Here is a 12,304-nt window from a genome sequence, read left to right as displayed (position 1 = left end):
TCTAGGAAAGTTTGGGTCTATTTATTGAAAACTAATGATGAGGCCTTTAGTACTTTTAAGGAATGGAAAGTTAGTGTAGAAAACCAAGTAGGTAAGAAATTAAAATGCTTAAGAACGGATAATGGCCTTGAGTTTTGTAACTCTTCCTTTGATGCTTATTGTAAAACTTATGGCATAAAAAGACACTTAACTGTCCCGGGTACACCCCAACAAAATGGGACAGCGGAGAGAATGAATAGAACTTTATTAGAGAAAGCTAGATGCATGCTAATTAGTGCTGGAATGAAACATAGTTTGTGGGGGGAGGCCATTATTACTGCATGTTTTCTGATTAATAGGTCTCCTTCATCTGTTATAGACTTTAAAACTCCTCAACAGTTATGGACTGGAAAGGTACCTGAGCTGGACCGTATCAAGCCTTTTGGATGTACAGCTTATTCTGCTATATCGCAGGGTAAGCTGAACCCGAGGGCCTTGAAATGTGTCCTGCTAGGTTATCCTGAGGATGTTAAAGCCTATAAATTACTCGTTATTCAGCCTGGGGGCTATAGGGTAATTCTATCTAGAAATGTGTCATTCAATGAAACTGATTTTCATTTCAAACAAGCACTAACTATCTCTAATGAGCAGGAAGGGTCTGAACATGAAGCTTCTACTGAGATTGAAGCTCCAAGGCAATTCTTTGATCCACGTGACCTACCACCCGTTCTGGAGAACGAAGAAGAAGTTGATGTTGAACGCTTCTCTGATGGAGGGCGGTGAGCCCAGCTCTAGCTACGAAGGGACACCGATCAGCCCTCCAACTACTCTTATAGAAAGCAGTGTACAAAGTGACAATAATCCACAACTATTAAGGGGAGGAAACAGTAGAAAGGGAGGATAATACTAACTCTGGGTCTATCTCTATTCCCTCTCCTTATAATGTCTCTAATGCTTCTTCTAGTGATAATGTGCTAAGTGAAAACCCCTTGAGCTCATATCAATTAACTAGAGATAGAGAACCTAGGATTATTAAACCTAATCTGAAATATGTTGGTAATGTTGAGGATAATGTCACTACTGCTTGTGCACAAATTGTTGAGTATGCCTTTATCACTGCTAATGGGTTAATTAATACTTATACCCCAGAAACTTATGAACATGCTATTAGGTGTAAGCACGCTAAAAACTGGGAACAAGCTATGAAAGATGAAATTGATTCTATGATAGTTAATAAAACTTGGACTTTAGCTAAAAAACCTAATAATGCTAAGCTCATAGATAGCAAGTGGATTTGTAAAATAAGAGAAGGCACTACTCCTAATGAACCTCCTAGATACAAAGCTAGATTAGTAGCTAAGGGTTTTACCCAAAGGGAAGGTGTAGATTATAATGATATTTTTGCCCCTGTTGTTAAGTATAAGACTATGAGGTTACTTTTAGCCATGCGTGCTGTGTTTGATTGGGAATTAGAACAAATGGATGTGAAAACTGCTTTCTTACATGGAGATTTGCATGAAACCATTTATATGAGGCAACCTAAAGGTTATGTAGATAAAACTAAACCTGATTTTGCATGTTTGTTAAATAAGTCTATATATGGTTTAAAACAATCTCCTAGACAATGGAATCTGAAATTTGATTCTTGCATGAAAAACTTAGGTTTTCATAAGAGTAGGTATGACACTTGTTTGTATTTTAAGAATGTTAAGTCTTCATCTACTATATATGTGTTGTTGTATGTGGATGATATTCTTTTAATGTCTAGCTCTAAAGTTCTTATTTCTGGTGTGAAAAGAGACTTGAAAGCTAACTTTGACATGAAAGACTTAGGGGCTGCTAAGAGGATTTTAGGAGTTAAAATCAGAAGAGATAGGAAAAACAAATCTATGTGTTTATCTCAAACTGACTACTTAAAAAAGGTTTTAGAAAAATTTAGTATGACTAATTCTAAACCTACTTCTATACCTCTAGGTGGCCATTTAGACTTAACTAAAGAGCATTGCCCTAAAACACAAGCTGAAATGGATAAAATGAAAAGTATACCTTATGATGTTGCAGTTGGTTCCATTATGTATGCCATGTTATGTACTAGACCTGATTTATCATTTGCTATTAGTGTTTTGAGTCGATTTATGTCTAATCCTGGTGATGTTCATTGGAATGCTATGAAATATGTTCTTAGGTATATTAATAGTACTAAAGAACTAGGCTTAGTTTATTCTGAACATACTTCTAAGGATGAACTTGTAGGTTTTGTGGACTCTGATTATGCTAGTAACAAAGATAATAGGAAATCTACTACTGCTTATTACTTTACTTGGGCTGGGAATTGTGTATCCTGGAAAGCCCAACAGCAATCTGTGGTGGCTTTGTCATCCACAGAAGCTGAGTATATAGCAGCTACTGAGGCTGCTAAAGAAGCTATTTGGTTAACTGGTTTGCTTAATGAAATCTGTTGTAAATCTTATACTCCTGTTTTGCATATGGATAGTCAAAGTGCCCTTTACTTGTGTAAAGATCCTGTTTACCATGAGCGTTCTAAACATATTGATGTTAGGCATCACTTCATTAGAGACTTAATAGATAAAAAGGCTTTAATGGTTACTAAGATTAAAGGTGATCTTAATCCCTCTGATTTTGGAACCAAAATAGTGACAGCTGACAAATTTGCTTATTGCAGGAATGCTTTACACATATGGGACACACATTGAATGGGCATAGGCTGATGACGGACTGGGGGCCACAGTCCACTCCCTTCCCCGGTGGTGCTTAGCTGTGTTCTACAGTTAGGGGTTGGGTAATGAAATTATGTAAATCATGGGGGGATTTGTAGGGTTTTATTCCCATAATTTGTAAAAACAGTACAAAGAGTATCTGGCCCAAGTGGAGAAACCGGAATGGTGCCCGGGCCGAATTGAGGTGGGCCTTCTTTGCTCCTTCACAGCTGGGCCGTCTTTGCATTTCTGAGGCATTATTAGCAGGAGGTATAAAAGCTTGGTTTAACCTAGCTTTACCTCATTATTCTCTTGACCGCCGAATTCGAAACCCTTTCTCTCTGTTCTGAGTGTTCTTCTCTGGTTCAAGAGTTCTTCTATGGAGATCTTGGTTTTCGGTTGTTTTGTGCCCAGTTCAGATTACTACTGGTGTTTACCTTCATCTACGAGTCCTGCCGTTGGTGCGTGGCTCCGGTTGACGGCAGATCTGAGGTCGATTCGTCCAGTGCTGAGGTGAAGCGAAGAGGCAGCTCTTCGGCCCGTTTGGTGTCGTTCCGGTTGTACGAAGGCTTAGGGGGAGTATTTTCTTCCTTGTTAACTTTCGTTTAGAACCCTGTGTGGTTCTTAGGCTCAGATCTATACTTGTACTGATTTTACAGATTTTGTAATCCCTCTTTGAGAACTATTTTCATAGTGGATTGGCCTCCGAATCTTGAGGCCCGCAAATGTAGGATCGAGTATCCGAACTGCGTAACAAATCTGAGTTTTTGTGTATCTTTGGTTGTATGTGTTGAATCCGTGGATATAACAATAGGCTAGATCTATTCTGTCACTTGTTCGCGTTGCTTTCTTCCCATGTCGTTGATCTCTTCCCTTGCTTTCCATTGATCGCGCTCGCCTCCCCTTCTCCATCGATCTCTCTCCCCTCCCCTTCTCCTTGCATGGCTGCGCATCCTCTTGGCAACGCAAGAGTCCGACACTGCGCTCCTCCCTGTCCTACATCACCATCCTCCATGATCCCCGTCATCGTGCTCCTTCACTGCATGCGCCATCGCGAACCTCCATACTTGATGTCAAACCCCGTAGGCCCCGTCCCTCTTAGCCGACGAGTCTCATGCAAATGTGCTTCTCCTTGAGATTCAAAAAGACGCGAATATTAAACCTTGATTTCCACTTCCCTCTTTACCATGCATAGCTTGCCATTTCCGTGTAAAGTGAGGGTAGCCTTTGGCCCCTAAAGCTATATAACAATATTACTTTCCTCATGGGAGATGGTCCATCTTGTATCAAGTTGTCAATTAATTACTCGAACATGCATGATCATACTTAATGTGGTGATTCTCAAGGTCGGTTTGTCGAAAACAAAGTGGTGGTGCTTAGTCATAAATATAAGTGTGACATTATATAGGCAACAAGAAATATTGAAAATAGTATGATCCATCGGTTCTGATCATAAAAGTGTTGGACAAAAAGATTTGAGTACATGTTCCTGAGACATAAACTACAATAAAAGTGGAATAAAAAGGTCAATCCTAATGGCACATATTGTTAATGATTTCTACGTAGTGGAACTCTCCAATGTGGATAATCTGGGCCATGTGCTAACACAAGGTCCTTCGCTTATCGTGATAGCCATTTGACAATACAAACATGGAGACTGGATTTTGTGGAAGAGGAAGAGAAGTTGAGATTTGTGGCGGCTTGGATTCGCATCCGCGGACTATCCATGGAATACTTCGATGGGGGCCTGCTAAGTCGCATTGGGAGAAATGTGGGAAGTATTCTACGGATTGATAAAACAACATCAATAGGGGAGAGAGGGAGATATACAAGACTTTGTGCTGAGGTGGATTTGGAAAAAAAGAAGCTCCTATCAAAATTTCAAATGTTAAAAAAGATATGGAAAATCCAATATGATGGATTTCGTATGATATGTTTTGAATGCGGATGAATGGGTCACATAATTGAAAAATGTCAGGAAGACTCTGAAGAAATGAAGGAGAAACAGAGAGAGGAGCAGGAAGAAGCAAGGATGAAGCCACGAGTTTATGTGGATGTTGAAAGAGATCATCTGCATGAATGACCCGACTATCCTAGTTCTGCTTGAAACAAGTTTCAGTGGGGCTCAAGCGGACAAAGTTTGTAATACTATGGTATTTGATGGGGTTCTCAGATCTGAGGCAATCAGGTTTTGGGGCAGCATCTGGGTTCTATGGCGCAAAGACATGGTTGAGTTGAAACTTATTGATTGTCATCGTCAGATTATGACAATAAAGGTGTGTAGGAGCGAGGAGGACCATTGGCTCTTCTTCTCCACATACACTATCCTGTAACCTGCAACTCGCCAGTTATGGATAGAGTTTTTTGTATGCAAGACACCATGGAAATTCCATGGCTTGCAGTAAGGATTTCAATGAGACCTTGTACTTGAATGAGAGAACTGGGGATTCAGATGATATGAGCAGGAGGTACGCAAAATTTCAAGATTGGGTGGATGACATAGAGTTCCTTGATCTTGGCTACACGAGCATTGAATTCACTTGGTGGAGGGATCATGAAAATGATTATAGAACTGCGGCTCGGCTAGACCGTGGTGATGAGGCTAAAAGTCGTTGTGCCTATCAAAGATACCCAACTTGACAAATCCACTAGTAAAGCGGTAAGCAGGGGTCGAATCCCAAGAGAGCCAGAACGCTAGTTTATTTCCTATGGTGCTACCAAGTAGTAACAATGGGGGGTTTTGTATGTAATTTTCGTAACTAAGAAAATGTAAAGCAATGTTGATTGGGTTGTAAACAATTATGATTATGGAGCTCACTCTTTCTATCATCAGCGCATTATTTAATTGGAATGTTGATCATCGAATTCTATTACTTTATATTCTGAATTGGTTAATTTGGCTGTCCTACTCTTTGTTCGTAAATAGCAACTAGTCCAAATAGTCCTAGAAACCCTTATTGTAAGCAATAACCAAGGAAATCCCAAGGTTCAAAAGCACAACAGCATAAAGATCAAAGATAAGTAGGCCTATGCAATACCATTGGCAAATCACTGATACTCGACACAGGTTTATAATCTCTACACAATAAGCACTTGCAAATAGTCTATGCAAATTCTGCTCGGTACCTAAAGACAAGACTTTTCAAATCGAATTATCAAGCCTAGCAATATGATGGATAATAATTAACCTAGTTTTCAACCTAGATAAAATCAAGATCAAACAATATAAACAATAAAGCACAGGAGATCATAAAACAATCCTGAAATTAACTTTAGAACATAAACATAAGAATTCTCACAACAATCCTAAAACAATGACTTCAGCCTTAAGAGTGAACTCTAGAGAACTTAGCCAGACATAGCCATCGAAAGCAATGAATAATATGGATGAATGATGGAAAACAACCAGGGAGGATGATGAAAGTGGAATAAAGGTGGAAGCTTTCTTCTTGGTTGTTGCTGAATTCTCCGAAATGAATGTGGCAAAAGAATAATGAAGTAAAAATCATTCTAACATAATTTCCTAAGGCTTATATAGTCTCCAATTAAAAGGAATAAAATAAATACAAATAACTAAAAAGATGTGGAAATAAAATATAAAATATCGGATCAAATCTTCATTTAAAGGCCCGTCCGTGTCGGTGTCCGCGTCACGATCGTGACACAGGGGTCGCGATCGTGACTTTGCTCCAGTTCTCAGGTTCGTGGCCGGTCGTGATCGTGATAGAATGTCTCGGTCATGACACCTCAACTGCGGCTAAGTCACGATTGTGACAAGCCTGTCTCTGTCGTGACAGCTTCAACTGAGGCTGGATCTTGATCGTGATGCTCCATCTCGGTCGTGATAGCTTCTCCTGAGATGGTCTTCGATCTTCTATAATAAGCATCGAGGCAGCTCGGCTTCGCCTCTCGGCTTCTCCTTGAGTGTAGGCGTGGTATACTTCCTCTAGCTCCATCCCGAATGCGCTAAAAGTGAGCACAACCGGGGATCTCCATGATAAAACACTAAATACCACTTATGAGCATCCCGCTAATCCATAAATGAACTCCAAACCTGATTCCGGGAATACCACTTGTTAAGAACCTAAACACCACTATTCCTAATCTAATAGTCGCTAGTTAACACCATATAATAAGCTCCTATCATGTGGCTTATGCAATTTTGAGTGGTGTGAATCCTTTCTGGATGCTGCAATTAAACACCTTTCACGTAACCAGTTAGACCATTGTCCACTCCTCATTTCGGGGGGACTAGGAGTGAAAAACTAAAATAACATACCTTTTGTTTTCAGGCAGAATGGATCCTACATGTGGAGTTACAAATCTTTGTCACACAACACTAAGAGACTAATTTGGAGTGACCTACTACCCTTAAGAATTTGTCCTCACATCTTACTGCGTGGAACCATGACATCTTCGGTAATTTGTTCAGGCACTGAGACCGGTTGTGTAAGCACAATGAGGGGATTCAAAGAAAACTCAACACTGATGGGAATCAGGGGGCGTTAAAATTGGAACAAAAACTCCTGGTCGAGCTAGACAGTGTTCTCGAACAGATATATATCTTTTTGGTTCAAAAACCAAGGTCGGATACTCTTAGAGATGGGGAACGCAACACGCATTTCTTCCATGCTTGTGCCATCATAAAGAGGAACCAACAATATTGATGGGTTGTTCGATGCCAACGGAAACTGGGTTGAAGAACCCTTGGAACTCAGTAGGATGGTATGGTAACACTTTACCATCCTGTTTAGAGCTGAATTGAATCCTCAAGGCCTCATTGATGCCCCGAGAGGACAACTTCTGATTTATTTAGTGAACAGATATATGTGAGCTCTATCATGTATACAACGACAACGATACAAAGCAAGCAATTGACGACATGGACCCGCTCAAGGCTCCCGGGCTGGATAGTTTTCATGTTGTATTCTTTTAGTCTAATTGGGAGGCAGTTAGGGGGACGTGACTTGTACGGACCTCAACATCATGTGTGGTGAGGAAATGCCTCCCAAATTCAATGAAAGTCTCTTGGTTTTGTAGAAGAAGATTGACAGTCCAAACAATGAGAAACAATTAAGACCAATTAGTCTTTGTAATGTTGTCTTCAAGATCATCACCAATGCATTAGTGCATGGACTAAGACTAATTCTCCGGGAAATGGAGGCACCTACACAATCGAGCTCTGTTCCTGGGTAGAAAATATCGGACAATATTGTTATTGCTTAGGAGATTATGCAGTCTATGAGAGACAAATCGGGAGTACAATTCATGGCAATCAATATTGATCTTAATGTGTATGTCTGACTCAAATGGGAGTTTATACAAGATACATTAGATGAATTAAAACTTTCAGAAGTAGTGATCACAACCATTATGCAATGCATCACTACAAGCACAATTCGGGTTCTTTAGAATGGTGAACTTGGTGAGAGCTTTGTCCCATCCAAAGGGTTTGACAGGGGGCCAACTATCTCCCTATGTCTTCATTTTTTGTATGAAAAGGTTAGGTCACATGATTGAGAGTGCGGTGGAGAGCTGAGCTTGGAAAGCAGTCACACTTGGTACACTTAAGTCATAATTATCGCACATGTTTTTCGATGATGACCTAGTGTTATTTGGCGAGGCAAGCATTGAGCAAATGAGAGTGGTAAAATTTTGTCTCGACAAATTTTATGAAGCGTCAGGAAGCAAAATAAACTATGATAAATATCGGGTTCGCTTTGCTAATAGTGTATAGGATGGCCTTGATACGGATATCAGCTTGTTAGGTGGAATCTCGAAAACCGATGACTCTGGCAAGATATTTTAGGCATTCAACTTTCCAAAGAAAATATTACAGTGAGGCAATATTCCTACATCAAGGAGAGAGTTTCAAATAAAATTGCGGGCTGGAAGAGCATACTACTCCCAATGGTGGAAAGAATAACCCTCGCTAACTCGGTTGTGGAATGCAAACCTTTCTATATTATGCAAACGGCTCAAGTACCGGTTTCGGCTTGTGACGATGTAGAGAAAAAAACAAGGAATTTCGTGTGGGGCTCCACTTGGGAGAAGCAGAAAATACATTTAGTCAACTGGGATATGATGAGATTGCCAAGCGAAGCAGAGGGAATGATCTACAGTCTTCGATAAGCCAATAGTGCTTTCATGATAAAAATGGGATACTCCTCACAGAACCACAAAATATGTGGTCTCGGGTCATTCGGGGAAAATATTGCTCGGGTTTTTGTGATCAACACATGTTTGATTCAATTCTTAGGTCATCAAAATCTATGACAAGGTATGGTTAAAGCTCGTAATATCCTCTTGAAGGGTCTCTCAACAACTATTGGTGATGGCCGTAAAACACTATTTTGGTCTCATTGTTGGGCCAATGATCACCCACTGTAAGATTTGACTCTTAGTCACTTTTGGAATGAACACCTGGGCAGGACTGTCAATGAATATTGGACGGGGTCATCCTGGAATTGGGGTGAATTTAGTTCCCTACTACCACCAGAATCCCTTACACTAATTTTTGGGCATTATGTCATCAATGAGGAGGTCTCGGACAATTTCTATTGGTCAGGGACTACAAAAGGAAAATCGACGCTCGCAATTATTATAGAGAGGTAAATATTGAGGCTCGATCCATGTGGAAGAAATTATGGAAGGTGACAGTTTCAGAGAGAATTAAAAACTTCCTCTAGCTCACTGCCCAGGACATCATCCTCTTCAATGAGAATCAGGTGAGGAGGCATATTAGGGTATCTTATTGATGCCATGAATGTGGGGTCCACTTGGAATCAACCATGCATATACTGCGAGACTGCTCCTTAGCATTGCAGGTATGTCATGACAGAATTCAAGCGAATCAGTGGGCGAGGTTCACATCATTCTAGCTACAGGAATGGTGCGATGCTAATCTTTCATGGACAGGGGACTAGCCTTCAATCTCTGTGTTCACAATATGGTGGTTATAGAAATGGAAAAACATATGTGTCTTTGGCAATAGAGATGAAATACCTTGCGAGAAGACCTGTTCATAGAAGCTCGTTAGGAAGGAGTACATAGATGCTCAAAGCAGGACAGTCCACCCAAGACCTAGGGGTAACCCAATGACTACCCCTGCAAGATGGGTCAAGCCAACCAAAGGATGGGTTGATCTTAACACGGACGACGCATTCAAAATGGGAACTGATGTTGTTGGTGTTAGGGGCGGGTGGGGGGGGATCCTCAGAGATATTAGTAGAAAGTTCATGAGAGGTTTGCAATTCGAAGAATTGCCCAGGATGCCAAAAAGTGGAGTTGGTGATACTTCATGGCTTGCGTATGGAAAAGGAATGGGCATTGCAAGGCTCCGGGTTGAATTAGATGAAATGGAGGCTATCCGTATGCTGGCGTTGGATACCATGGAAGGATTGAAATGGTTCGACCTGCTAAAACATTGTCGAGACTTGGTCAAAGCTACTGAATGGACGGTTGAGCTCAAGCATATTCCAGTAAGCATTAATGTGGAAGCTGACACTTTGGCTAAATGGAGCCTAACAACGGACAATGATGACCAGATCTTTGTTCTTACTTGAACGGTTTCCTCCTCCGAGCTCCTCGGCCTGAATTTGCCAATAAGCCCTTACAGTTACAAGTATCCTTTCATAGGTTAAGTTTTCTGTCCTTCTAAGATACCTCTTGAACTCGATATGGTTGAGTATTCCAAAAAGGAATGCGACCTCTACCGTATCATTATTGAAATCTTGAGCTTGTACCACGAGTCTTGTGAACCTCTTAATATAGTCTTCGGGAGATTACTCCTCACCTTGCTTGATACTTACTATTTGTTGCATCTTGACCTTTCTCTTTCGTGAGGAGCTGAAGTGAGTAAGGAAACATGACTCGAGATCAACGAAGCGTTGTATTCTTCACATGGGAAAGTTAACATCTGGGTCATGAAACCCTTGCACATTGTAGCGTCACCAGCATTATTTGCGAGCATTTGCATAGCGATAGCGTGTGACATGCTCTCTTGGGTCTTCCTTCCTTGTGTAATCTTTCAGGGTGGGTACTTGAACTCGTTCCTGGTTCGGTCTTGTAAGATGTGGTCTGTGAAGGTTGTGGCTCCACAGAGACTAGACGCTCTATAGTTTGTGAGTTGCAGTAAGATAGGTGAGTGCTGGTACTTGTGGGAAATATTCATGTACTCATAACTTTTGTGGGACTGTGTGTGTTAAGGAGCATCATGGTACTAGGGCTGCTCCTCGTTGCCACTTGATCCTACATAGTAAGGCTCTCGAGTACCTGCAACATCACTTCACATTTCCTCGTCGACTTCATGAATCCCCTCTTTCTTCTACACCATGTGGTCTCCTGATGCCCTCGGGTCTACCCTCTCGCACGAGAACTCTTGCCTAATTTCATGACCTTTGTCGTGCTCGGTAGTCTTCCATCTCATCCGAGGGCACCCAAACTCCAGTATCACCCTAGGCTTGTGGTGCAGGAGTGCTTGGTAGCAGCCTTGGAGACTGGGATACCATACATGCTTCGTTGGTAATGTCTTCATCGGTTACTTTTTTTTATCAAACTCTATTAGCATAATTGCGCGAGGAGGTCTCCACAGTTGACGTCAGGGTTGGAGCTCAGAAGTTTCAAGGGAACAACACCCCTTTCAAAAGAGCTGAGCTCTTTCCTATATGATGAGTTGTTGGTGACGTCTCCTTGTTCATTGACCTAGATGATATGTTCTTCTTGATGTTCTCGGTCTCTTGTAGTCTTTTTTGCCTTCTTCCGGAACTCTTGAGCTCCCGAGTACCTGCAACACCAAGCCTAGAAAGGATCTTTCTCTAGATTTGGCTATTTGACACTCAATTTAGGATTCTGATAACACATAAAAATAAAGCTCGCAAATCTATTAAGTAGTAAGGTACTAAGGTGATTGAGAGAGAGAGCTCGTTGAATGCAAGTACTTTCGATAACCAATTAGACTTAGCTCAAAAGGAGTCGAATTTGATTATTTTACGTGAGAAATTAGAAAATGCACCTAATTATCTAAATTAAATCCGAGGAAAAAAGTTCCCTTATATTTCATTATTGTTTCCTTTATAATATAAAATATGTTACCCTTTCAATAAATTACAATACTCCATTCTAATTCTTTAATTACTTTCTTTTTATTTTCATGGTACACTGTTATAATATCATTTATGTAAATCCAGCCCAACAATTTACATGTCATAGGTTGTCACAGACTCACATATCAATATCCTTTCACATTCATTTCATCCATCCAATGGCTCTCGCGCGTATTAACGTCTTTGCTAGCACTATTCTCACTGATCTTCCACCACTAAACATGTGAATTATGGACTAATAGTGCTCACATGCATGTTACGCCTATTATTGTTTATGACTTAGTTGATAATCAGTAATACTCATAGGAATAAATTAATATTTTGAAAATGATAATGGCATGCTCCGTCCAGCTTAAACAAACTGAATATACACTTGTATATAATTGCTTGAAAGTTCACATCTCCTAGAAACCTATTGCATTCTTGTGATTGGAGTATATCTGTAGCGTTACGGTTGGTTTATTAAAGGAAAATAGACCTCATTCCCTCGCCAGATCAGAAGAC

This window comes from Phyllobates terribilis, unplaced genomic scaffold (assembly GCF_046119375.1).
Source record: "Phyllobates terribilis strain yellow unplaced genomic scaffold, ASM4611937v1 Scaffold_4352__1_contigs__length_61935, whole genome shotgun sequence".
In the NCBI taxonomy this organism is placed as follows: domain Eukaryota; kingdom Metazoa; phylum Chordata; class Amphibia; order Anura; family Dendrobatidae; genus Phyllobates; species Phyllobates terribilis.
This window is presented reverse-complemented; position numbering follows the sequence as displayed.